The 26384-nt window shown below is 45.4% G+C and overlaps 1 long non-coding RNA gene across 1 annotated transcript in view; it reads right to left on the reverse strand.

The window, feature by feature from the left end:
- LOC115086736 overlaps nt 1-25737 on the reverse strand; it is a 52314-nt gene extending 26577 nt beyond the window's left edge. Inside the window, exons 1-2 of the long non-coding RNA XR_003855323.1 lie at nt 25531-25737; nt 21369-21493 (exon numbers count right to left, since the gene is read on the reverse strand). This is a non-coding gene — a long non-coding RNA (uncharacterized LOC115086736). The remainder of the gene's footprint in view (nt 1-21368; nt 21494-25530) is intronic.
- Nucleotides 25738-26384: the final 647 nt, after the last annotated feature.

Genomic DNA, 26384 nt, shown 5'->3' on the forward strand with positions numbered 1-26384 from the left:
TCTATGCCTTTCCCCCCATGGCCCATGTTGGGTAGAATGATTTGGAAGATCGAGAGTCACAGGAGGATGGTGCTTCTGGTGGCACCAGATTGGCCCAGAAAAGCATGGTATGCAGATTTACAAAGGCTCCTGGTGGACTCTTCTCTCTGGTTTCTGGCGCACAGGGATCTGCTACGTCAGGGATCTGTTCTTCACGAAGATCCGACTCGATTTTGTTTTACGGTATGGCCCTTGAGAGGGCTCAGTTGCCGAAGCGTGGATATTGTAGTGTAGTGATTGCTACCTTGCTATGAGTGAGAAAGTTGTCCACTTCCTTAGCCTATGTGCAGGTTTGGCGAGTGTTTGAGGCTTGGTGTGAAAATCGAGGGGTTTCTCCTTGTTCGGTTAAGATCCCACTTAATTTGGAATTTTTGCAGGATGGATTGAGTAAAGGGTTGGACTTTAATTAATTAAAGGTACAGGTGGTGGCTCTTGCCTATTTCCAAGGTCAGGTGAATGGTGGGCCCTTGTTGGCTCATCAGGATGTGGCCCGTTTCTTGAAAGGAGTGAAGCAACTTCATCCTCTGCAGTTAACGGTGCCCTTGTGGAGTCTTAATCTAGTTTTGGATTTTTTAGCGGGCCCTACCTTTCGACTAATGCATAATCTTTCCTTGAGGTAACTGACCTTAAAAATGGTGTTTCTTGTGGCAATTTGTTCTGCACGTTGAATATCCGAACTACAGGCATGTCTTGCCGGGAGCCATTTCTGCAAGTGATTCCAGGGGCGATACAGCTGCAAACTGTTCCTTTTTGACAAAAGTAGTCTCAGATTTTCACTTGAATCGGTCTATTTCCCTGCTGTCTTTGGACAGGGCAAGAGATGCGGAGGAATATCGATTGTTATGGCCTTTGGATGTCAAGAGGCATATCTTGAGGTATTTAGAGGTTTCTGAACCTCTCAGGAAGACAGACTGGCTGTTTATACTCCATGATGTGAATAAACAGGGTGAGCCGGCACCGTGGGCTACAGTAGTCCACTGGATTAAGGAGGTAGTCATGGCTGCATATGTGGATGCTGAACAGCCCTTGCCTAGTCAGGTTAGGGCTCATTCCACTAGGGCTCAGGCAGTGTGATGGGCGGAGGTTAGATTGCCTCCCATTGACATTTGCCGAGCTGCAACATGATCCTCTTTACACACCTTTTCCAGACATTATCACCTGGATGTGCAGGCCTGGAAGGACACAGTCTTTGTACATGCGGTTTTGATTGGACCACAGGCAGTTTCCTGTCCTTTTCAGGAGTAGCTTTGGTACATCCCACTGGTCTTGGATTTACCTATCTGAACGCTAAGAAAGGAGAAATTATTACTTACTTGATAATTTCCTTTTCTTTAGTATGGACAGGTGAATCCACCTTCCCACCCTTGGCTGTCAAATGGTTGTGCTGTGGTTCTCCTACATGGCTGTTTGTTCCAGAGAGTACTAGTAAGTGTCAGTCCAGTCCCTAGACTAGTGTTATTGCACTTCTTGTCTGAGCTCAGTGGTTTCCTGTTAGCTGATTGCTGGAGTGGTTGTCTGTTAATAATCTGATTTTGTTAGTTTGTCCACAGTTGGCATTTGCTGAGAATACTGGTGGGCTGATGTCACTGCAGGGGTATATATATACTGTGATGTCAGCTTTGTTCTGCCTCCATCTGCTGGTAGAGGTGCATAACCTACTTGTTTTGGATTCATCTGTCTGTACTAAAGAAAAGGAAATTATTAGGTAATTAGTAATTTCTCCTTGCATTTGGAGAGATGGACGCAGGGCCAGCATGTCTGCCCCTCAAGGTCGTCAGAATGCACTTCAGTAAAACAAGCAACATGCCTGATTCTTTTCATGTGTGTTGGCGTGTAACAGGGTAAAATTTCCTCTTCATCTATGGTGGAATAGTCCATGAGATGGGGGGTGTCTGCCAATCAGGTAGATTTTTTTTTCTTTTGACCCAGCAGTTTCCTCCTGTTCCTCATGGCTTCCAGTTGGATCAGAACCAGGGTTGGGATCCTGACACCATGAGCCTTAATGTCCAATTACACAGTCTCCTGACTTACTGTAGCCCGCTCATTGTAGTGACAGGCCTTGGCTGGGGGGCCCCATACCAGGATTCCAACCACTAGGTGTCACTCTTGTAGGATGATGACTTTCTCTCCTCCGCCTCAGGGCCTGTAAACGCTGCCTCTCTAACATTCCCCAGCCCTGGGTGAGCCAGGGAGTGGAAGATCTGAATCATTAATCAGATTCCAAGTCCTCGTCATATTGCAGTGCATGGCACTGCCACTGAGCTAATGGGCCTGTACTCCAATCAAGTAGTTTGGTGACATTCCCTTTGGTGATTTATGACCCTGTCAAGAGTAATTTGTTAAAAATTAAAAAAAAAAAACAAAAACATTTTTTGCTTTGCATTTCTGATATTTCACAAATGTAGTGAAACTAATCTGAGTATCCCACGTATCTTTATAAACAGATTGTTGAGCAAGTTGACTTAGGGAATAGCCACTGCTATTAATTGCATCAGTAGCATGGGATCTTCATGGTGTTTGGGTAATTGCCAGGTTCTTGTGGCCTGGTTTGGCCTCTGTTGGAAACAGGATGCTGGGCTTGATGGACCCTTGGTCTGACCCAGCATGGCAATTTCTTATGTTCTTAAGGTCCAGAGGCAACTGAAAACAATATTCCAAATGCATCCACTGATTTTGCTGTTGTTTGCCCCTCCTGATCAGCTATGATGCCACTAACTTAGAAAGAAGAGTCTTACAGAAGTAAGCAGAGTCGGTTGGGAGGAGGGGGAGGTGTGTGGGCTGACCGATGCCTTCGTTGTGCTATTGTCAGTGTGAATATTCTACTGCAAAACTTCTGTGAAAAAGCAACCTCCAGCTTCTTCCACAACAAATATGAAGCAAAGCGTTCTCCTATTACTCCTTGTCATTTCTATGGCGCGACTAGACGTACACAGCACGGTGCAGTACGCATAACAGTCCCTTCTCTGTGGAGCTTATATAGCAGTGGTCAGGACACACAGACAAATCAGAGACTTCAGGAAATGCATTTATAGCAGAAAACATGGTTAAAATCAAGAAGGCTATGGCTCGGGGACAGCCAGGGTTTCATGTTTTAAAACATCCTCAAAAAAAAAAAAAGGTGGTTTTTTAGGTGGAGCTTGAACATGGGGCGAGGAGAGAGGCAGTTCAAAGCATATGGTGAAGCAAGGTAGAAGGCGGAGAGTCAGCACTTTTATTCTATGAAAAAACTTTTCTGGCAAAAGCCAGAGTTCAAAAATCAACACAGAGAGGATAGTGTGCCAACACTGTAAGAAAAGCCCCCCGCACAAATAAATAAAATCAGTGTCTCTTTCCAACTCGCCCTCAAACAGATTCGTTCTTCAGGGTAGGTCCCCTCTTCCTCCCTGGGCCCTTCTAGTACCTGGTGAAGAGCTGTAATCTTTCCCTTGGGAATCCTTTGCTCTTTCTCTGATTTCTCAGTGGAGTCATGGGCTGGTGGTAGAGGAATCAGTTCTTGACTCTAATGACCTTCCCAGGCAGGTTGCCCTTTCCTCCTGGTGCACTGCTCTACCACACTCTGCAAGAACCTTCTCTCTCTCTCTCTCTGAGCTCCCAAGTACACCAGCCTGGAAGTCTTCTCCATCAGCTTGTACCTCTTGGGCCATTCTCAATCGGAGACAGGCCCTAAGGAGCCCCTCAGTGGGAGAGGACTGTTAAGATTACCAGGAATCCAGGGCTTGGCATCCTCACTCTTCCTCAACTCTCAACTATCCACCCAAGAAAGACTTCCCACTTCTCACTTGGCAGCAGGGATTTTTATACCACTATTTTACCCCTCCTAGCTGGGGAATGGTGCTCTTCCTTACCTCACTGACTCTGCCCTGACATCACCAATGGACAGGGTCAGACATACTGAGGGCACTCAGACCAGAGGAAGCCACTTATTGCAGGCTGGTAGGGGGCAAGGATTTTTTCTTAGGGGCAGAAAATGGCACCTCCTGTACATGATACTAGGTAGAGTTCCCCAATAATTGATTGTCCTCACACCTAACTCGGGGTATCAGTAACCTTGGTTTCTGTAGTGCCTTTCATCCACTCAGGATCACAACATACCAAACACTTTAGAAACCTACACACGGCTGCCTCTGGCATAGGTGGTCTCAGCATGCATCTGGCATCAGAGTTGTATGAAAGCTTCCAACCAATGATGTAACTCGTGTTATGTAAATCCTCAAATCTCCATACACAGTCTCATTGGCATAATCTCACATGATCCCATGTACTCTGCATTGCAATAGTGTAGAACCGCTTTTCCCAGACACAGGAAGAAGATGGAAATGCTTATACGATCTGACTCATTCACGTTTTTGAAAAGGTAAGGCATCACTTACAACTTTTTGTTGATCCTTAATTCTACATACCATTTAATGCTAAACTTAACCAAAATAAATTTAGCCTTTGGAAGGCAAGAGTCCAGGAAAGACAGATAGCAACTGGTGTACTTGCTGCCCTGCTGGAAAACATGAGAATGATCTTGCCCTCTGGTGAGATGCAGAACTCCAACATAGATTAAAGGGATGTATCGAGAGCAACAAGAGACGTAGCACCCTATCTGGATATCCCGTAGCCTGATAAGGTCAGAAGAAGGAAATGTTCACCGAAAAGCACTCTGCTGCCTGAGATTCCATCAACTTGTAAAGACCCAAAAATCCATGAAAGGTAAGGGACACAGGAAAGGTAGAAACTCACTGCCTGGGCTCCCATGATCTTGTCATAATCCCACCTACTGAATCCAGAAGAAATCTGTTAGTATGCCACTGAATCAAAGACTTACTACCTCTCGTGGGGGCAACCTGACCCCAGGCCCGGAGCTTTCCTTAGGCAAACTAGGCAGTCGCTTACAGCGCCAAACTTTTGGGGGCGGCAAAATCCCACCAGCATGAGACCCAGAGGAATGCTGTGCCAGATCCAGTGCCACCAGAGAAGGGAGCGCTGTGCTGGAGCCACTGCCACTGGTAGGAGGGAGCACTGTGCTAGAGTTAAGCTGGAGGGCAATGGATTAATACTCTTGCAGCAGCCCTTGCCTGACCCAGAATCCTAGCAGAGCCGTCGGTCAGTTACTTCTGGTTCTATAGTTCTTGAGACTTACCTGTTCTACGCGGAGAGCGTCCAGGCAAAAGAACGTACACAGTAGGAGCAATATTCTTTTTGTGCCCCTCCAAATCAGCTGAGATAACACAAGCTTAGTTCTGTCCAGCAGTGAGACTTGTGCGGACGCTTTCTGAGATCTCCGTGGCCAAGCATAAAATCTTACGTGCACTTGAAAGCCTGGAGAGTGACTGCACCCAAAAGCATCTTCTCAAGAGAACACCAAGCCAAAGAGGTATTTGGTACACTTTTATTTATTTTACAATTTATTGATGCATCATACAGCAAATTACTTACAGATACTTTGAATCCCTGCTCGCGGGAGGTTACGATTTAAGTAGGCGTGCACAGGGAGAAAGTGTGGCTTACCAAATGTCACAACACGTGTCAATAATAAGACCTGAATTTGATTCTCCAGTTCCCAGATCGCTACCTCCTCATCCTGTTATTGTTCTGTTGAGTTCTTTGAATTAATTTAAAGTCCTCTGATGCAGGTAATCCTCCTGTATAATAACCAATGGAAACCTATACCCACCTGCCGGCTCTTTCATCTCCAGCTGTTCTGCTTGTCTTTAGGAAGCCTCCTGTTTTGCACTTGCGCTGTAGTGCATGTGCTAACCTGATCTTTTCCTAGCAGTACTAGAATTGTTGCACAGCTCTTCTAGGTGGAGGCACCACCAAGTGCCATTCAGCAATCAACAACCTCTTAGTAAGAAGCTGGACCTCTTGTTTCAGCAGCTGAGAGGTAAATGCAGATCATATTTACAGGGAAACAGGCCAAGAGGACTTCAGAAAGATCAGACCCGTGTCCACCCGGCACGCCAGGAAGAAGATTATATAGGTATTAAGAAAGAGAGTGGCTGCACATAGGTTATTTTTTGCTAAGTTTAATTTAACTTTTTGTTAGTATAGGAGTGATTTGGTAACTGAGGTTGAGAAAGGGAAATAGAACTGAAGCAAGAGGAGATGGAAAAATGGTGGGAAGAGAGCAACTTTTAAAAAGAAACTATAATAGGGGTGGCCAACTCCAGTCCTAGAGAGCCACAAACAGGCCACGTTTTCAAGCACTCCACAATGCATATGCAAGAGGTAGATTTATATACAATGGAGGCAATGCAATCAAATCTCTGAAATCCTGGCCTGTTTGTGGCTCTGGAAGACGGGAATTGGCCACCCCTGAACTATGGGAACAAGTCCAAAAAACAATTCTTAATTTTTCAATATTCTCAAAATGGGCTAGATCTATTTTTCTGGGTGAAGTGGATTTTTGTGTAATTGCTTGCCCGTTTGTTTATATAAAACAAAGAGATGGGAGAAGAGAAGAGAGAGCTGCTTTCTGGGCCCAGTGACCCCTTATCAGCTTCATTCTTCTCTGTGGCAGGCTCTTGAGGGAATGGGCTTTATTCGTACATAATTTATTTTCCGTAGACACAGAATGAGGTGGACAAGTCCTTTATGAATGAGGTCCATTAACTGGTAGGAAAGTAGGGGCCAGAAAAGACCTTATGAGATTATCTAGCCCATCCACCCCTGAGTTTAAATTTTTAATCTAATTCCTTGGTGGCCAGCCAATTTTACCTAACTGAGCAGTTATGTTTCATGGCTTGCAGGTAGGCCCCGCAAGCTGCAACACTCACCCCGCTGCAGCCAGACACCCTGGACCCTCCTCTGCGGTGAACATCATCGATTTTCCAGAGCATGGCAAGACATCGCCAGAACTGCTGCCACCGGCATTTCCCCCCTAGGCTTGCACACCCTTCACACCTTTAAAGGGCCCACAGTGGGAATCAGGCCACAGCGCCCCTTGATGATGTCTTTGACGTAACTCTATAAAAAGGCCCTTCTGACGCCTCTACCTCACCTCAGCAACAGATCACCTTCATTCCCGTGTAGTGTGAGTTGCTGCTTCTTCCGGAATTCCTGATTCCAGCTTGCCTCGTCTTGCCAGCCCAGCCTGCCTCATCTCCCCAGCCTAGTCTTATCCTGCTACTGCCTTCCTTCCTACTCTGCTGTGTCAGTCCTCCTTGCTCCCTACACCTGCCCTCAGACCAACTTCTGGATTTGACCCTAGCCTGGACACTGATCAGTCTTGCCTGCCACTGATCCTAGCCTGGACACTGACCATTCCCACCTGCCACTGACTCTAGAATGAACATTGACCATTCTTGCTTGCCACTGACCCTAGCTTGAACACTGACTATTCTTGCCTGCGCCTGCCATTGACCCTAGCCTGACTCTGGACCTATGCTCCCATGGGCTTCCTAAGAGACTTGCCTTGCTGGCCCCTGGAACCTGAGGGCTCAACCCAAGGAGAAAGGGGTTGATATATGTGAAGCTTCAGACTCGTCTCCCCTCTGTGTAGCTCCACCAACTGTTGGTAAGGACCTTCCCCATAGGTTCAGCCAACCTTACCACAGTAACATGGGTCCACAAATCTTACATGAGCATTGTTACTTAATTTAACCTTAACATTATTCATTCCCAGGGAACAATGCTTAATTCACTAAAGAACTTCTCTCATTCTGGAAATAGAAATCTCTTTTAACATTTCAAACATGTTCACTTGTAAATCCACTATGACTCAAACACATAATGTCAAATAATAAATACCAGACCTAAATTTTGCACTTCACTCAAGCAAGTTGTGACTAAGGTTGCTTTATTACATCATCATATCTGGGGTATCTGGGACAAGATGAACAGAGCTATTTATGAATATTCAAGAAGAGAATAGCCTCAGGGAGGAGTGACCTTTAGATTATGTTGACATAGGACAGTTTACACGTGGTAATGGGTCCCTGGGGTGCAGCTCTGGGCAGAAGACAGGCTTGGAACGCCAGTCTATCAGGCTTAGCCAGATATTCTAACAGTTTCAAATATAACACTGTAGAAGACAAGCCTATAAGGAGGTAGAAGCTTGGTCATGATCCTAGAAAGAAACTTTGTGGGCTTGGAGCAATGCTGATTCACTGGTGCGCCATGCAATTCAGGAATGTGTAGGGATGGAGGACAGAGATAAAGAGGAATTTATAAGTGAGCCCTTGGGCTGTGGCATGGTTGACATAGCCTAGTAGGCAAACCTGCTAGGCTCATGCTCACAGCTGGTAGACACGTTCTCATGAGGTCTGAGTCTAAAGCTTCACCTATATCAGGCCTGTTCTGCGCAGGTTAAGCCCTTGGGTTCCAGGGGCCATCAGGGCTTAGGTAAGGGTAGTGTAATAAGCAGTCAGATGAAGTTGAGTAACAGGCCGAGGTCAGGTTGGGCAACAAGCAAGCAATGTCGAGGAGCAGGCCGAAATCGGGGCAGGCAAAGGTCAATTGGGGTTGAGGTCCAAGCTAAAGTCAGGGCAGGTGGCAATCCAGGAGAGTAGTCGGGGTCTGAAGCCAGGACAATACCAGAAGTCAAGCAGAGACAGACAGATAGGCAAGAACAGAAGACCAAGATTCAGCAGGGACTGACAAGGCAAGGCAAAGAGAAGGTGAGCAGACAGCAATAGCAACACGCACTGCAAGAGGTAGTTTCTGAGTTTAAATCACCAAGCTGTGCTGGCATCATCTCCTGGTGCCTGCTGCTGTCTCCTGCTTATGGGGCCTAAAGGCTTGAACTGGCTATGCCAGGAGAGGAAAGCTAACAAAATCAGCAGCACACTAATGATAGGTGAATTCAGTTACCCCAGTATTAATTGGATGAATGTTACATCAGGACATTCTAGAGAAGTAAAATTCCTAGATGAAATAAATGACTTCTTCATGGAGCAGCTGGTACAAGAACCAACAAGAGGGGAAACTATTTTAGACCTAGTCCTTAGTGGAACACAGGCTTCGGTGCGAGAGGTAACAGTATTAGAGCTAGGGTTGCCAACTGCCCGGTTTTGGACCGGACAGCCAGGTTTTCAGCTGTGCTGTACAATGTCTCGTCAGAAGTACTGACCAGTCACTGAAAATCCGTTTTTTGCAAGAGGCTCCTTCCCTTTCCATAGCTTCCTGGTCACAGGGAAAGACAGAGACGAGAGCTGAGCTGTGTCCCCGCCCTCTTGCCTCCTTTCCTGTGTTGAGATTCGATGAGATGGAGAGAGAGAGGAGGCAGGACACAGCACAGCCCTCAGTTCCCAGTGGCTCCACGGATCTCTGCAGCAATGGCCTATGGGTCCCTCCCCCTCCCTCACTGAGTGCTGGGCCAAGATCCAAGAGAGAGGGCTGCATTGAGCCAACCGAGAGATACAGGAACAGAGGAGGGGAAGAGACAGTTAAGAGTCACAGGGTGAGGTAAGGGGAGAGACAGAGGGGGACACAGTAAAGGGGAGGGAAATGAAGATAGACACATTTATTTATTTATTTATAGACTTTTCTTTGCCGACATTCGTGAGGCACATCATACCGGCTTACATTGAACTGAAAGGAGGAAAATACAATGAACAGAATAACATGTCATAGTTAAACGCAAATGGTGTAAGATATAAGCATCGTAAAAAACATTCTGAGATTATATATAATAACATAAAAGAACTAAATAGCTATGGAGGAAAAAGGTAGAAAGAAAGAAAGAGAAACTTTGTACAAACTAAGAAAACTTTATCTTGAACAATGAGAAAGTGGTACAGGGGTTATGAAGTGCAGCAAAGTTCCAGGGGGGGAGGGTAGGGGCACAGATGGAAAAGGAGAAGAGCAAGGGGAGGAGGGCAGGTAATGGAAATTCTTAGAAGGTCCATTTAGAAAGGTCCATTTAGGAGAAGTCTACGTATTGGTTGAGTCGGGGTATGCCTGCTTGAAGAGCCATGTTTTGACTCCTTTTTTGAATTTGTTGAGTGATGGTTCTATTCGGAGGGAAGGGGGGAGGGAGTTCCAGAGGTAGGTGCTAGCTATAGAGAAAGCCCTTTCTCTGGTGAGGGACAGATGCGCAGCCTTCAGGGAAGGAATGTGTAGGGTATCTGCATGAGCACTTCTTGTGGGGCGGTTGGAAGTGCGGAAGCGAGGCATTTCTTCCAGCCAGGTGTGATTGAGTTGGTATAATGAGAAGTGAAGAATGGTGAGTGTTTTGTATTGTGAACGGAAGGAGATAGGCAGCCAGTGCAGGTCTTTTAAAATTGGAGTGATGTGTTGTGTTTTTCGGGTGTTTGTTATGATTCTGGCCATGGAATTTTGGAGGATCTGGAGTGGCTTGATAGTGGTAGCAGGGAGGCCGAGTAGGAGGGCGTTACAATCGTCCAGTTTTGACAGCATAGTAGTCTGGATTACAGTTCGGAAATCGTTGGTGTGGAGCAGAGGTTTGAGTTTCCTGAGGATATTTAATTTGTAGAAGCCTCCCTTTATGATGGATTTGATGTAAGGTTTAAAGTTTAGTTGATGGTCGATAAGGACGCCCAAGTCTCTTACATCCTGTAATTTGTGTTGTGGAGCAGTTGTGTTCTGAGGTGAGTCGTGGGGAGAGCAGTCAAGATGGGTGGAAATGATGAGTAGTTCTGTTTTTGCAGCGTTTAGAGCTAGGTGTAGGTTGGATAGCATTGACGTTATTGAAGAGAGGCAAGATTCCCAGAAGTGCATGGATTCCTCAATGGATTTTTGGATTGGGATAATAATCTGCACATCGTCTGCGTAAAGGAAAAATTTGAGGCCTAAGTCAGATAGTAATTGGCAGAGGGGTAGGAGGTATATATTGAAAAGGGTTGATGATAAAGATGAACCTTGGGGGACACCTTGTGTGATAGGGATGTGTGAGGATTGGTGTCTGTCAATTTTTACTACGTATTCTCTATGGTTAAGATAGGAGGAGAACCATGAAAGTGCGGTGTCAGCAATACCTATTTCAGCCAGGCGGGTCATTAGGATTTGATGATTGACAGTGTCGAACGCTGCCGAGATATCTAGGAGGGCGAGCAAGTATGAGGTTCCATGGTCCATACCTTTGAGGATGGTATCTGTCATTGATAGTAGTAGGGTTTCTGTATTGCGTGCTTTCCGGAATCCAAATTGTGAGGGGTGGAGGTTGTTGTAGTCTTCTAGGAACTCGCAGAGTTGTTTGTTAATGACTCTTTCCAAAATTTTTGAAATGAAAGGCAGGTTGGAAATGGATCTGTAGTTAGCTAGGTCTGACGGGTCAAGGTTTGGTTTTTTAAGGAGGGGTCTTACTACAGCAGGTTTGAGTGGGTCTGGGATGCTACCATGTGTGATGGAACAGTTGATGAGTTCAGCAATGAATTTTGCAATGGTGGACAGAGACTCTGTCTTATATGTATCTGTGCAGCACTGCATATGTCTAGGAATGCTTTAGAAATAATAAACAGTAGTAGGTAGTAGTCAAATCTCTTTCCAAGTCTCTAATTACAATGCAGCTATAAAATAGAGCACTGAGCAACAATAGCAAATGTTGCCCCCAATTCACATTGAGCTACTATTGCAGCTTTTTGTAAAACACCACCAGGCACCTAGAACAAACATCAATACTGCGTTCATAGATCTCTCGTAGATCTTCAGATACTGTACCTCTTTCCCCTCAACATCCTCCTCATCCTGACCCCACACCATGGTAACTGTAGTGCCGATTGCCAATAGAGGCAGCAGGACTACAAATCCCATAGTGCAATGGGATAGAAGGTCAAAAACCAGAACTGGCTAGCAATGATGTATATTTGTTTTGCTGCAATTTTGAAACAGTTTGCTACAAGTGCTAATCTGTGAAAATTTGCGAGGGAAGGATTTTCCCTTGGAATTGCAGCGGCACCTCTTTAGGATAGAAAGATCCCTCTGACCCCATGGTGTATTTTTCCTTTGGTTCTCCATCTGCCACGTTCCCCCAGCCTTGCCATTGCTCCAGGGCTGGTGCAAGCCTATTTGGCACCCTAGGCGAACCTTTGTTCATTCACCTCCCCTCCTCCAACTTAACTGGTGATGGAAGTGGGTCCAGCACAGCGCTCTCTTCTTTGATGGTGTTGGCTCTGGTACAGCACTCCTGTGGATCTCACACTGGTCGGATTTTTCTGCCCCCAAAAATCTTGGCGCTCTAGGTGACTGCCTAGTTTGCCTAATGGACACATCGGCCCTGCATTGCTCCCTTTTCTAACAGTCACCTCCATCTTTATCTCCATTAAGCATCGTCCCATACTTTGTCCAGCCTCTCCATCTCTCCCCACCTGCAGCCTCTCCTTTTCCACCTTCCTCCCTCCTTAGGGCAAACTCAGATCTTTTGGTTCACGCCCTAATAATATGATATTGTTTATCACATCTTTCTGTAAGAATTCTGTTCGCCGATGCAGGCTCGTCAGGAAAACAAGAATGTGATAAAATACTGAAGCTGGTGTTCATGTCAGTCAAATAACATGTTGGTGTTTGACGTATTACTAAAAGCCAGACTACCACTGACTTGGTATCTGCTCTGCTGGAAGTGCTTTCGCCTTTTTCATTATAAGGAAAATTGGAGAAGGGAGGATAAGATCGGAACCGTGCATTTGGTGTCTGCTCTAACGAAATAACTGTGTCCTAAGTCAGCGTCTGACTCGACAGCCCATAGCAGAACTACTGAAGCAGTTTTCATTCTGGGAAAAGTAGTTTTCCTTTTCAATTATAAGATTACCTGGAGAGCATTTTATTTTTTTCATGGCGTTCGTTTGTGTGTGTGTTTGAATGCTCACTTTTGATGGTGAAGAGATTTTAATATTTTTATGTTAAAAAAAAGACCTATGATTATATGCACATAGGAGCTTCAAGCATTTTATTGAAATTTGCCCATTAGCAAAAGATGACAGCCCTATTTGATACTTGGACGTTTATCTTGTGGTCGGTGATTATTTTGATAGGTTCACACACAGCTTTACGCCTGGGAATCACTGGTCAGAGAACTGCTAAGTAAGTATGGAAGAGCTGTGTGCTGTTAGAAAAATGTAGGTGTTATTGATCTGAAGCTATGAGTTGCTGGAGTTAGCAATCTGTTATTGATCTGATGCCTGATGGGAGGAGCAATCAGATACTAGTTAGCACTCTGTTCGAGATCTGTAGTTATATATGAGAGTTAAGGGTGGATCCTTGGACCAGTGGCAGATGACCACGCCCCCGGGGGATGATCCCGAGAGGGACCACTGGTCAGGCTCAAAGTAGGAGACAAACACAAACTAGTTCTTTTATTAGTTTTTTTTATTACTGAACCACCAGAGGTGGCAGTAGTGAGCTGGCAAGCCCAGCTGGGCTGTAGTCCCTTAGATACTGGAACAGCGATCCCTGGAGGCTGAGCTGAAGAGAGACTGAGATACAGTGAGTAGGCAGTGTATGCAGATGGTAACACTCACACAATGTCCCAATGAATGTCTCCAAACTGCTCTACAAAATTGGGAATCCTGTCTGTCCTACATCAACCAACTCCTCGCTGACATGCACCTGGCCCTAAATCCCCACAAAACCAAACTATTAATCATTTCCAATAAGCAACTGCTTCCAGCCATACCACCCTCATACTCATCCACCATTTTCCCCGCACACGTTCGAAATTTAGGTGTCCTTATTGATAATCACCTTACTTTTAAACCATTCATTAACTCTATCATAAAGGAATGCTATTTTAAGCTGCAAACAATTAAAAAACTCAGACCCCTACTACACTTTTCTGACTTCCGAACAGTACTCCTGTCTATTATATTGTCAAAAATAGACTACTGTAACGCACTCCTCCTTGGCATCCCCGCAACACACATCAAGCCGTTGCAACTATTACAAAACGCCGCCGCTCGCATATTGTCAAATTCTAAAAAAAGAGACCATATTACGCCCACACTTATTGAACTTCATTGGCTCCCAATACACTCACGAATTCTTTATAAAGTACTCTCCCTAATCCACAAAAGTCTGGTAAACTCAAACCTCAATTGGATCAACCCTCCCCTCCTCCCCCGTACCTCCAACAGACCCACCCGCCCAGCCCTCCAAGGAACCCTACGTACCCAATCCATCAAATCTTTCAAACTCTCCTCCACCATAAACAGATCTTTTTCACTCGCTGGCCCTTCCGCATGGAACTCCTTGCCTCATGACATACGCATGGAGACCTACACTCCCAAATTCAAGAAAAAACTGAAAACCTGGCTCTTCCAGCAAGCCTACCCTATGACACCGCCCATCACATAAAACTCCCCTGTAAACTATTCTTCGTTCTACGATTAAGAATGCTCTATGACTAGGAATGCCTTATGACCACCGATTTATGCCTGATGCTTTATGACCCCTGATTATTGTATATTGTTACTCATGTTCATAGTTTTTTATCTATCTATTTATTGATTTATTAATTGGCGTTGCCTTTCAGTATTATCTACTCCCCCTGTTTATTGTTTATATATCGGTTATATGTAAGGGCCATGCCCAATAGTTCTTGTTTTTTGTAAACCGATGTGATGTGCGAACGGCCATCGGTATAAAAGAGACTTTAAATAAATAAATAAATAAATAAATAAATAAGCCCAAGAGCTGGAAAGTATAGGCCCTCGAGGAGCGAGTACCTGGTTCCAGGGAAAGCTCAGAGAGAACGATAGTAACTCACTGATGTAGCTGAGATAGTTGGTAGTGAAGACTTCCAGGCAGAAGAGTATACGAATTAAGTCTGGAATGAGGGCCCTCGAGGAGCGAGTACCGGTTCCAGACTGTGACCTGAAAAAACAAGGAGAGAGTAAGGCCCCCGTGGAGCAGGTACCTCTGGTAAGTCTGAGGAGGAGGAGTAGCTTAGGTAGCGAAACCCTTGCTAATTCGATGTGCTAGCAAATTCTGAGACCTTAAATATACGTCGCGGATGATGTCATCTTCGGGGGACGCCCCTGAGGTTCGCGCCAATGCCGGTACTTCAATCGGGGCCGCGCACCTAGGCCTCCAGGAAACATGGCGGTTGCAGTGTCGAGCCGGTCCTGGAATGACCGAGGACAAGTGGCAGGAGAATGCCGCGGCAGCCAATCTTCCCTCGGAAGGAGAGGGAGGCACCAGCGAGGTAAGGAGGGCGGAGAGAGAGCGTCTGGCACCGATGGACACAACAGTAGGATTATTCTTTTTTTGTGTGTTTGTAGATGATAATGGAGATCCCTTGCTACTCTGCCTTTCCTTCATCTACTCTATCTTCTGGCTCTGAGTACTATAATAGTCGTCCTAGGGATCATAGAGAGCAAGCATTGGGCCTCCTGAAAATCTGATTTAACTGGCAACTGAACTACACCAGCAGCTTCCTGCATTTTTGTCTGTCTGATGTGCACCAGAAGTGTGTGCAGTAATGTGCTGGAGGGGCAATTTACATTATTTTATGAAAAGAAAAGAGGGTCTCAGTGAGTGGACCAGAACTGCTGGTAAGAACTGTTACACAGCTTTTGTGAAAGGGAGAAAGGCTTAGTGAAAGCAGAGGATGGAGTCTTAAAGGAGGATAAAGATCAGGAGAAGCTCCAGGAGGAGCTCACACGGTGAGACAACACTTCAACTGAGATCTGGTAGATAGGCATGAGCTGTGTAGAATGTGAGCGATGTCCTTGCAAAATGTTGAAGACGTGAGATGAAGTTATGTGTGTGTGTGTGTGTGTGTGGGGGGGGGGGGGGGGGTGTTTTTATAGTTCTGTGTCATGGACTGGCCGGCTGGAGTCAGGGATCACCCCCACACAGGCAGAACAGGTCTGCAGGATAGGACTGGAGCTGGTCTTCTGCCTAACCAACCCACTCCTCTGCAGGTGAGCCCTTGGGTTCTGGGGGCCAGTAGGACTTGTCCTCTGTGGTACATCAAGGCATGGACTGGGAGCTGAATACATGACTGGAAGCTGAGATCAGGTGTAGGCTGGATGAGGCAGGGCAGGCTGGAAGCTGGATACAGGGACTGACTGAGGACTGGATACAGAGCACAAGCTGGGGCTGAATCTGAGGCAAAGAGCAAGGGCAAGGCCTGGGAAATAATCAAGGGACTGAACTGTACCAGGTAGGACAAGGACTGGACAAGGACATGACTGAATTAGACAAGGACAGGTAACAGGGAACAAGAAAGCCCAACAGGGCACGAGACTGGTCAAGTTAATCCTAGTAGGCTTGGAGGCAGTAAGGTAAGACAGAAAAGCCCAAGACAGCACAGAGCAAGGGCAGAAAGTCTTGAAGGGCCCAGAGCAAGACGAGGTGAAGAGTGGCCACAGAGCAAGATGAAAGGCCATGAGAGCCTGCAAGGCAAGTGGCCTGGCTGGGCAGCAAGGCAAGGCCGAAGGCCCAGATGGGCCATAAGACAAGGCAGAAGGCCTGGATTGGCCACAAGGCAAGATAGAATAGCGAGGTAAGAGTGGCCAGGTCAGAGAGCCAAGGTGACTCATTGAAGAGGCACTGAGGTATTCAGCAGGCTGGGTTAAGTAGGGCTGAGGCTAAGATATGGTGTAATCAATGTGGAGGTAACTGGCAAGGTAATGAGCAAGGCTCGCTGAGGACTCCTAGTGGAGGCAAGACTACTCAGCAGGCTGAACCTTGGCATGGGAAAACTGCACAGCAGGCAAAACTGTGACAGTAGCTCCCCCTTTAAGATCCCCTATTCCTGGGTCCCATTTACCATGGGGATTGTGGTTGGGAGATACTAGGTTTCTTTGAATTATAGTCGGTGGAGTCCAGATTTTCACGGAAAACAAAGGTGCTCGGCACAGAATTACTGAACTGGTGTCTCTCTGGAGCTATGGTCTAGGACCAGTATCTTTCTGAGGCATTAGTTGTAAATCAGAGTTTTGTTGGCACTGAAGCGTGGAATCAGGTTCTCTGGTGCTGAAGTGCTGAGTCAAGTTCTCTGGGGCACTAAAGCACTGAATTGGGTTCCCTGGGGTGCTGAATCAGGTTCTCTCTGGTCTTGAAGTGTGGGGCCAGAGCCTCTCTGGTGATGATGCATTAAATTATTGTCTCTAGAGCACTTAGAGACTGGGCCAGAATCCCTCTGGTGCTGGTTTGGCTGTGCTGGCATCTCTCTGCGACTGGGCAGCTGTTAGCGTTCACCCCGCCAGGAGGGCGGAGTTAGCGATCTGTTATCAATCAGCTCCCCCCAAGGGGAGGAGTTAGCGATCTGATAGGCTTGGCTCCTGTAGGAGGAGGAATTAGCAATCTTGTTAGTGCTCTGCTCCCCCAGAGGGGAGAAGTTGGCAAAGTGTTATGCTTCATTCCTGTAAAGGGAGGAGCCAGCCACCTGTATGATCCTCACGGGGAGTTATCTATCTGATATGGATCAGCTTCCGCAGAGAGAGGAGTAATGATCTGATGTGGGTTGGCTCCCACAGAGTGGCAGATAATAATACCGCTCTATTAGTGTAAGGAGTAACACTTAGTAGAGATAGTGAATCCCTGGGCCGATGGTAGATGACAGCGCCGTCAAGTGGAGATCCTGAGAGGGACCACCGGCTAGGCTGGAGTATTGAGACAAACACAGATAGTTCTTTAGACTGGAAGTAGAACCACCAGAGGTGGCAGTAGTGAGCTGATGTGCCCGGCAGGGCTGAAGTCCCTCTGATACTGGAATTACGATCTCTGAGTTGCTGAGCTGTAAGGAGAGACTATAGGTAGTGAGTAGACAGGGTATGCTAGATACATAACCAGTAGTAGATGATACACTCCCAGTTCTAGATATCTGTAATGTCTTCTTATGCAACAGAGAGTCTTCAGTATTCAGGAACAGGAGCCACAGGCGAATACTGGTTCTTATAAGCAGTCTGAAATAGAACTCACAATAACTGTGTATGGAACGGCTTCTGGAATAGAAGAGAGGCTAGGAGAGATTCAGGAACGTAGGCCCTCGAGGAGCGAGTACCGGATCCCGTCCAATAATCTGAAATCAAGAAGAAAGAGAGTGGGGCCCCCGAGGAGCGGGTACCCCTTGGTAAGTTTGTAGAGGCAGAGCAGCAGAGAATGCTTTCCCGAGAGTTGCGAGGAAGGGGTTCCTACCCTTGCCCTTGCTAACTCGATTCGTAGTAGAAATCAAAGAACTTTTATGTTGGAAGCGGATGACGTTTCTATGGGGGACGCCCCGAGGTTCGCGCCCTTGCTGGTACAAGTCTGGAGCGCGTGCCCTTACGTCATCAGGAACATGGCGGATTCGTAGCGTCAGGTCAGCCCGGGGATTCCAGGAGGAAAATGGCGAGAAGAAGCCGCGACAGCATCTGTCTGTCAGACCCGAAGGGAGTCGCCACAAGGTAGAGAGGGTGGAGCGAGGGCGAGAACAGGCACGAACGCAACAGCAGCAGGTTCAAGGTTCCTCTGAGTCTGGAGATTCAGAGTCTCTCTGTGGCAGGACCGCTGGTTGAAAGCCCTTCTGATGGTCCCAGGTCTCCTGAACGCTGGGTGGCTGTGCCATACTCTCTCCAGCTAGCTGGTTTCACCCTGGAATGCCCCCCTTAGCCCTGCTCCCTAAGCTGGCCAGGCAACCTTTTAGCTGCATAAACTGTTCTCTGGCTATCTCGGGGCTAATCAGCATGGCGGGATGTTCAAATCTCCCCATTATCCGGCTGAATCCAAGTGAACAAATGTCACTAATTATGGACACCAGTGAGGTTTCATATGCACATGGTAACAAGCCCGGTAATGGATTACGTGCTTGAGAGTGAGGGCCAGCCAAAAAAACAAACATGTAAAGATGCGCAGTGTCTGGTGCCTTTTTATGTTCCTTAAATGTTTTATTGTTTTTATTGGCTGTGCATTATCATAATACAACGCACGCTTCAGACATCACATAGATCTCACAGAAACCCATTCAAGATTGCTAAATACTATCTCTAGGATCTATGGCACCAAATATATTTCAGTAACTTTACAATCTTACAGATCTGGTCAGTCTATTTCCCTTCACAAAGAGAACGGACTGAAAAAAAAAAAAAAAAAGCAACAAATATTTTTATAGGTTGGGTAGCTGAGCATATAAATTCCATGCCTAAACCGATATCAGCTTCCCCTGCCCAAATATCTTCTTCCCAGCCCTCTGCCTGTCACTGCCTCTGCCTGTCCAAAGCATGTAGTGCCGGCCCCTTCAGGCCTTATTATCTTGTACAGGACCTGCCATTAATCCAACACCCAGGTCCCCTCCCGTGCCTTACAGTAACGAGTGCGGCCGCTGCCTGGACCACCTGGACCGTCCCCTGCCTGTCGCTTTTAGGGCTGTAACCAGGGTCGCTCCGCGCAGCCCGCCGGGAAGCCCAGGGCAGCCACACCGCGACCCTTTGCCCGGGATCGTTCCATATTTCCCCTCTTCAGCCCCTCGAGCAAACGCTCAAGCCCCCTCCTTCATTTCTTCTGCCTGTTACCCCCCCCCCCCCCCCCAGTCCTGTCCCAAGCATGTCTGACACTCAGCCTCGCAACAACTCGATATTTAAACACAACTTGTGCACGTACCTTGTGTTTGAAAATCAAGTTATCTTGTGTGTGTGTGTGCTTGACTGTATAGGCATTGGCTTTTATGCACCCATGGCAGATATTCAGAATTATGCTCCTACCCCGCCCCATCACACACGCTCACACACATACACACACAAGCTCTCACTCACACACGCTCTCTCTCACACACACTCTCACACACACACACACACACATGCTCACACATTCTCACACACACACACACACGCTCTCACTCACACACGCTCTCTCTCACTCACACACACACACATGCTCACACATTCTCACACACACACACACGCTCTTTCCAGTGGCTGCTCCAGCACAATGTTCTCTCCTTCATTGGAAAAGCCATGACTCTCCCTATGGTGGCAGCATTTCCAACAGAATATCCTCCTCTCTCTTGCCCTTTCTGCCCAGCAACCCCTGCTTTCTCTCCTCCTCCACTTCTTGCCCTTCATCCTCCTCTTCCCCCAGCTCCTTGTCTAGCGTTTCCCTCTCCACCTCCACTTCTTGCTCTGAATCTTCATCTTCATCTACCCTCTACACCAGAGCTTTCCAAACTTTTCATGTTGGTGACACACGTTTTAGACAAACATAATTTCGGGACACAGTAATTCAGTCTACTAGTAAACCAGAGGTTAAAGGTTAAACGAACGAAACATATTTCGACAATTTGTTTCCTTAAATATATACATAAATAAAATATCTCATGAAAACCTTAAATTTATATTAAAAATATATATTCCAAGATTCATGTTATTGTTATAATTTATGAGAAACAATAATAAAACAAATTGTCTGTCCCCCACACACTCATCTCTCTCCTCCCCCCAGCACATGTCTGGCCCCCACACACTCATATCTCTCCCCCTCAAGCACATGTCTGACCCCCACACACTCATTTCTCTCCCCCCCCAGCACATGTCTGTACCCCACACACTCACATCTCTCCCCCTCAAGCACATGTCTGTCCCCCCAGCACGTTTGCCCCCCACTCACTCATCTCTCTCCCCCCAGCACATGTCTGGCCCCCACACTCATGTACCTCGTCTTTTTGATTGTTGCCAGTTAAGTGCTTCACTCCCTTCCATGATCACCAGACACTGCTGCTTGCAGTCAGTACTCCTCATGGCCAGGCCTCATCGGCAGCAGCAGCAGCCAATGCAAGGATGGCTGGGCTCGTTCCACCCACCAAGCCCCCCCAAAAAACGCGATTGACAGCAAAAATCACCCAATAATAAGCAACCCATAAACTGAAAAAAAAAAGTGAATCTCTAGGAAAAAAAAAGCCCAAACTTGCGTCAGAGTTGACCGGGCTTGTGCGACACACCTGCACACTGCAGGTGACACACTAACGTGTCCCGACACACAGTTTGGAAAGCTCTGCTCTACACTCTTTGCCCTGCATTGCCCTCTCTCTCCCCCACTTACTTCTTTCCCTGAATCACCCTATGTTCCCCATCCACCCCTTGCCAGTAGCAGCACCCTTTCTCTCTCCCCAGCCTCTTGCCCAGCAACAACAGCCCTTCTCTCTCCTCCACCCTTTGCCCAGCAGCTGCAGCAAACCCTCTTCCCCAATCCCCCTGCCCAGCAGCAGTGCCCTCTCTCCAGAAGCAGCAATCTCCTCCCCGCCCGCCCCCCCTTAGGCATGACACTCAGGGCAGGTGCCCTGCTCACCCTGCTGTGTACACAGATAACTTTGCACTTAGTTAAAATTTTCCTGTAAGTGTGTCGATTAAAAAAACATCCATTAATCGCACCCTTCTGAATGTTTCAGAAATGTTTTTCTGCGCTTGCATTGCCAACGTTTGGATAAAATACTCCCACACTTAAAAAACACAAAACAAAACTGTACTTACATGAGTACTCTCCGCCACTGTGGATGTCAGCGAATCCATATTCATGTGCTGAAATGCTGCTTCCCTCCACATCCCTAACGTTGGCGCCTCCGTGTCAATCCATTCTAGTAAAGTGTGTGCGTTAGCTATATAAAAAAAAAGGATTTTATTGCTACAGATTCTCATATTTCTTTCCTTTCGGCAGATCTGTGCATTTAGTTCCCCCAGGACGCACATTTTCTCCGAATGATTCATTCCGAAATCCTAAAGCAGAGTCCCAGAAGACAGAGATTTTGCCACAATGCTACAGTAAATGAATCAGTGCACCAATGTCCTGTTTGCATTTCAAAATAAATATTGGAAGAAATTAGCCCTGCTTTACCAGCCTTCTGCTTATAAATACACATTTTTTTTCTTGCCTTTTAATTAAAAGATTATTATTCAGGGCTGATTGCGTGGTTTGGAAAGTGGCTAAGCATTCCTTTTGGTTGGGTGATGGGTCTGATGTTGGCCACTGATTTTCTTTCCACGTTTTCTGCAGAGACAGGATTCCTTGATTTCAGATCATTTCCCCCCTCTCTTTGCCATTTCCAAAATCGAATCTCCTCTCAGAGCCGCCTCAGAGCCCAGCATTGGACTGCTTTTCTCTGAATGTTTCTGCCACCTAGAACTTGCAGATAGCCTCGAGATTCCTCCTTGGCAGCTCTCCCCGCAAGGAGTTTTCCAAGTCCTGCTTTCATTTTGTTCAGCAGCGGGCAGAAGCATCCTCACAGGTGCATGGTCCAAGACTCGTGTGTCTTGATTTCTGCTCCTTAGCCACTCATACCTAAAACCAAAAATCTGAAGTCTGCAAGTTCTTGATTCAATCTCATCTCAATGCAGAGCTCGCTGCCTGACCCTGGTCAGACCTGGCAGACTGATCCTGTTCTGGGTTTTTGGCCCATTGCCTCTATGACTTCGTGTTCCGAGTCCTCTAAGGACAGAACCGGAACTTGATCAGCCTGTCACGGGTTGGGCTTGGGTTAGATGTTAGCCATGGGCCTGGGTGACTTAGGGATCTCTATACATTGCCCAGCATTAAAACGGATCGTCTGTGATTATGTGTTAACCAAAACAGTTAACATGCGAGTTAAAATGAGTGGGTTAAGCCAAATGTACAAACTAATGAAATGCATGATCGCTCCAGTGAAGTCTCTGTTAAATGCCTAGGCACATTCTTCAGTGCACGTGTGCACGGTAAAAAGCTTTCTTTAACGTGCACGTGCGCCATTCCCACTCCAAAAAAAATGCATCAAAGCCTGAATTCTGTGGGCCCCTTCCTTGTCAGTGCTGTCAGGCGGACAGGAGCTCTGCTTAACTAAGAAACAGGTAAGGAAGTAACACTGTGCCTTAAGGCTTTTGTGGTGTCAATAAATAAGCACTAAAAAGTGTGGTACTGAGAGAATCGGGAATCAAATCTGTGATATCTCAATGAACTATCACTAGTACAAATAATATTCTCTCGTACCATTTCCACTCATTCACACTCTCACTTTTGTTACTTCTTCAACTCTTGATCTGGTTTATCTCTATGTTCCCTTCCTTACAGCAGAAGCCAGCAGGCTAGGGAGCAAAATGTAATGTCCACCAATTTATGCTGTTCACCGACAAAACTTTATTAAGATTTCCTATGGACGAAGAAGAGTAGGCAAATCCGCCTTTCTCAAGGTTTGGGATCCATTAAACAATTTCCAGCTTCGCGGCAGAGACGATACATGTCTGTTGGGTCGGAGGATACCCCTGGAAAAAGTATCAAAGATGTGGATTTTCAAGCAAATGTTGTTATGGGGTTATCTCAGTGGCTCCTGGGGGGGTGGTAGTTTGGGGTAGTTAGGGCTGCCACTGTTTACTGTTTATTGCACTTGTCTATTGTATACCCTGGTTTGTAATGTTGTTAAAAACTCAATAAAGACATTTGTAAAACAAATAATTATAATAAAAAAAGATTTCATATGGATATTTCCAGTAGTAGAGGGTAGATTAGCAGTCGCCCGACACAACCATATTTCCAGAAACTGCATCGGGAGGGACCAGCTCAGTAATCTATGACTTAATTAGCAATATACTCTCAAGCAGTTTTCAGATAATTCTAATTACTTATAGTAACAATGTTTAATTGTTTCTTTTAGTAAATTCAGAGCTTTAGGAAAACAAAAAAACAAATTTCTTCCACTAAGTGGAGGGAGTTTATTGCCTTGATTGTACCTTACTTTATAATAGCTTTGGTATAAATTATCCACTGCTAATGGGGAAAGTTTAATAAAGTTCTGAGCACGTCAAGTGCACCTCAGACTTATACCAGAGAAGGTATCTTAATAATATAGCTTTTTGCTCTGAGATTTCCAAAATCCCTTTTGTGTATGGATGGTTCTGTTAAGAATAAGCCTTTGGAATATTTGGGATTGCTATAAAAGTTTCAGAATAAACAGGACACCTATGTCATGTAACCAGTTCCAGGTAACAGGCTTCTGGTAACTAGCTTTAGTGATTTCATAAAATATATTTCATTAATTCACGTTCATTCCATTTCTTTCTCTCAGCTATCTAAATAAGCTATTCCTTAGTTTTAATCAATCTATTCTCTCCATCTTACCTTTTCCTAGGTTGTTATTTTTTTTTAACAACATCAAAGTCATACATTCAGCAGTGTTCCTTGACTTTTTTTTGTTGTTGTTTATAAATCTAACAAATATTTTCAAGAAATACACATCTCTATTGAAATCAGAGATACATAGAGTCAAGCGATATACCTCAGTACAGGAAAAAATATAAAAAGTTCAACAACATCTCTGTTAGGCAAAGTCCTGGACATGGGATCCAGTACCACAACCTCAGGTATATATATATATATTTTTATTTTTTTTTTAATTAAGATTTTATTGGCTAAAAGCATCAAAACCATAACAGAACAAGAATAAACAGCAATATACATCATCCATTTGTATGTGTCAATAACAGCCAATACACATTTTACCCCATTTTAATCTCCCAGCCCACCCCTGCTTCTGATATACCTCAAGTAAAGCCTTCAATCTCACGGAAAACAATGGAACAAAAAGAAACGGTAACCAACTTGTAAGTATACTCTCTCCCATTTCACTTGCATCCTCCCTATCAAATTATACGTAAGCATCCCAGTTCGTGGTGGCTATGCTTGAAACCAAGAGCGTCCAACTTCAATATGTTTTATACCATCGTAGGAACGGTTTCCAACCTCAGGTATATTTTGAAAGAAAAAAGGAAATGAGAATCTGCTGTGTGAAGAAGTATTCATTGCTTATTACGTACCTAAATGCCCAATTATCACTCAGTTACAATTACAATTAAGAAGAGCTGGTTACTGGTACAATCTTACCAGACAGAAAAGAGAGCTGGTTTGGCTGAAAAAAAAAATAGGAAAAGCCTTGATATTTTACTATGCATTTACAAGGAAATTTTAATATAAATAGGGCCCCAATCTCAGAAACCCTAGGTCTCCTTAATAAAAAACTGTTTCCTTCTTTTCTGGGTAATCCTTGACAAATCTGGGAAGATACTGATTTTATAGTCCATGAAAGTTTCTAAACAATGACGAAAATACATCTTTAATGTCCATTCCTTATCCGCCTCTAGGAGAAATGACACAACCAGGGTTGCATGAGTAATCAAATCCTTTTGGGTGGTTTCAAGTATTTCTGTAAGGTTTAATCGTGGCATCACAATTGGTGTAAGAACTTACATTCCTTTCTGATCTTTGGAATCCTCGCTCTTAAACGGAGGAATATAGTACTCTCTATATGTTAAAGGAAATGTCTGTTCTGGAACTTTTAGGATTTCAGTTAATCCCTGAGTTTGCAGGGATTAACTGATCTCTAGGAAAATTTATAAACTGTAAGTTTTTCCCCTTCATTAAATTTTCCAACCTTGCAGACAGCAACTGATTTTCCTTGATCAATGATGCATGAAATAGCGATTTACTATTTATGTCCTACTGCAATACTTCAATGGTGTTCTTATGTGATAAAATATCTCTTTCCACATTACTTACACGGATATCTACATTCCCTAAGTCAGAATAAACTGGGGCCATTTGTTTAAGAATATTCAAATTAAGAGTTTGAATGGCCTCCCATATTGAGTCTAAAGAGATCACTGTTGGTCTTACCAGATCTGTTTTGATGAATTCAGGCACTACTAACTCTCCTTCAGCTGCCAGCTGAGATGCAGTGCTTCTGGGCTGTTCCCCGGCCTCCGATGTTAACAAGGAATGTTCGGAGGCCAACTCTGATGTTCTTGCCTCTTGTTGCCCACTCAAGGTCCAACTAATATCAGATGTTGTGGAAACGCGGCACTAAGCATTGGGCCTCCTTTCCGCGGGGTTTGCCGGGCTGTCCGTTCTTCCGGGAAGAGAGTAGTATGTAGCTCAAGGGAGGTGTCGGGTAAAGCTTCCAACCGAACATCTCTCAGCGAAGCTCCCAGTTCTCCTTCACACAAATCCAGCAGGTTTGGCCATCTTGGATTCCTCCTTAACTGGTTAAAGTGATTTTTGGCACAAAACTAGGCCTCAGTGACAGAGTTCCTTCCTTATCACTATACAGTGCAGCTTTCCCTGCAGTTCTAAACTGTCACTGGGATAGTTTCTGTGTAATTCGCTGATGTCATCATAGGAAATAGTTCTCAAATCATTCAAAAATCCTACTTATTACCCTGGGACCCATCCCAAAACCCTTTGGTATAGGTAACTAGGAAGAGAAATAATTTGTAATGATTCCAAAATTTTCTTGTAATGAAATTAATTATCTAATATGTATTGTGCTTTGACCTATAAAAGTGCTGTTACGCTGACCAGAATACCTGATAGCTTCAGGTAAACATTAAATTGTCATGGTGTTGCCATGACATCTCCATGGAGATGGTTTCAGAATTCTCATTTTTTCTACCTCACTGTGCTTGACGGCACTCATTTTTTTACTTGCCTCAGTACTGAGCAATGAAATAAATGGGAAAAAATCCAATAAA

This window comes from Rhinatrema bivittatum, chromosome 3 (genome assembly GCF_901001135.1).
Source record: "Rhinatrema bivittatum chromosome 3, aRhiBiv1.1, whole genome shotgun sequence".
Classification (NCBI taxonomy): Eukaryota; Metazoa; Chordata; class Amphibia; order Gymnophiona; family Rhinatrematidae; genus Rhinatrema; species Rhinatrema bivittatum.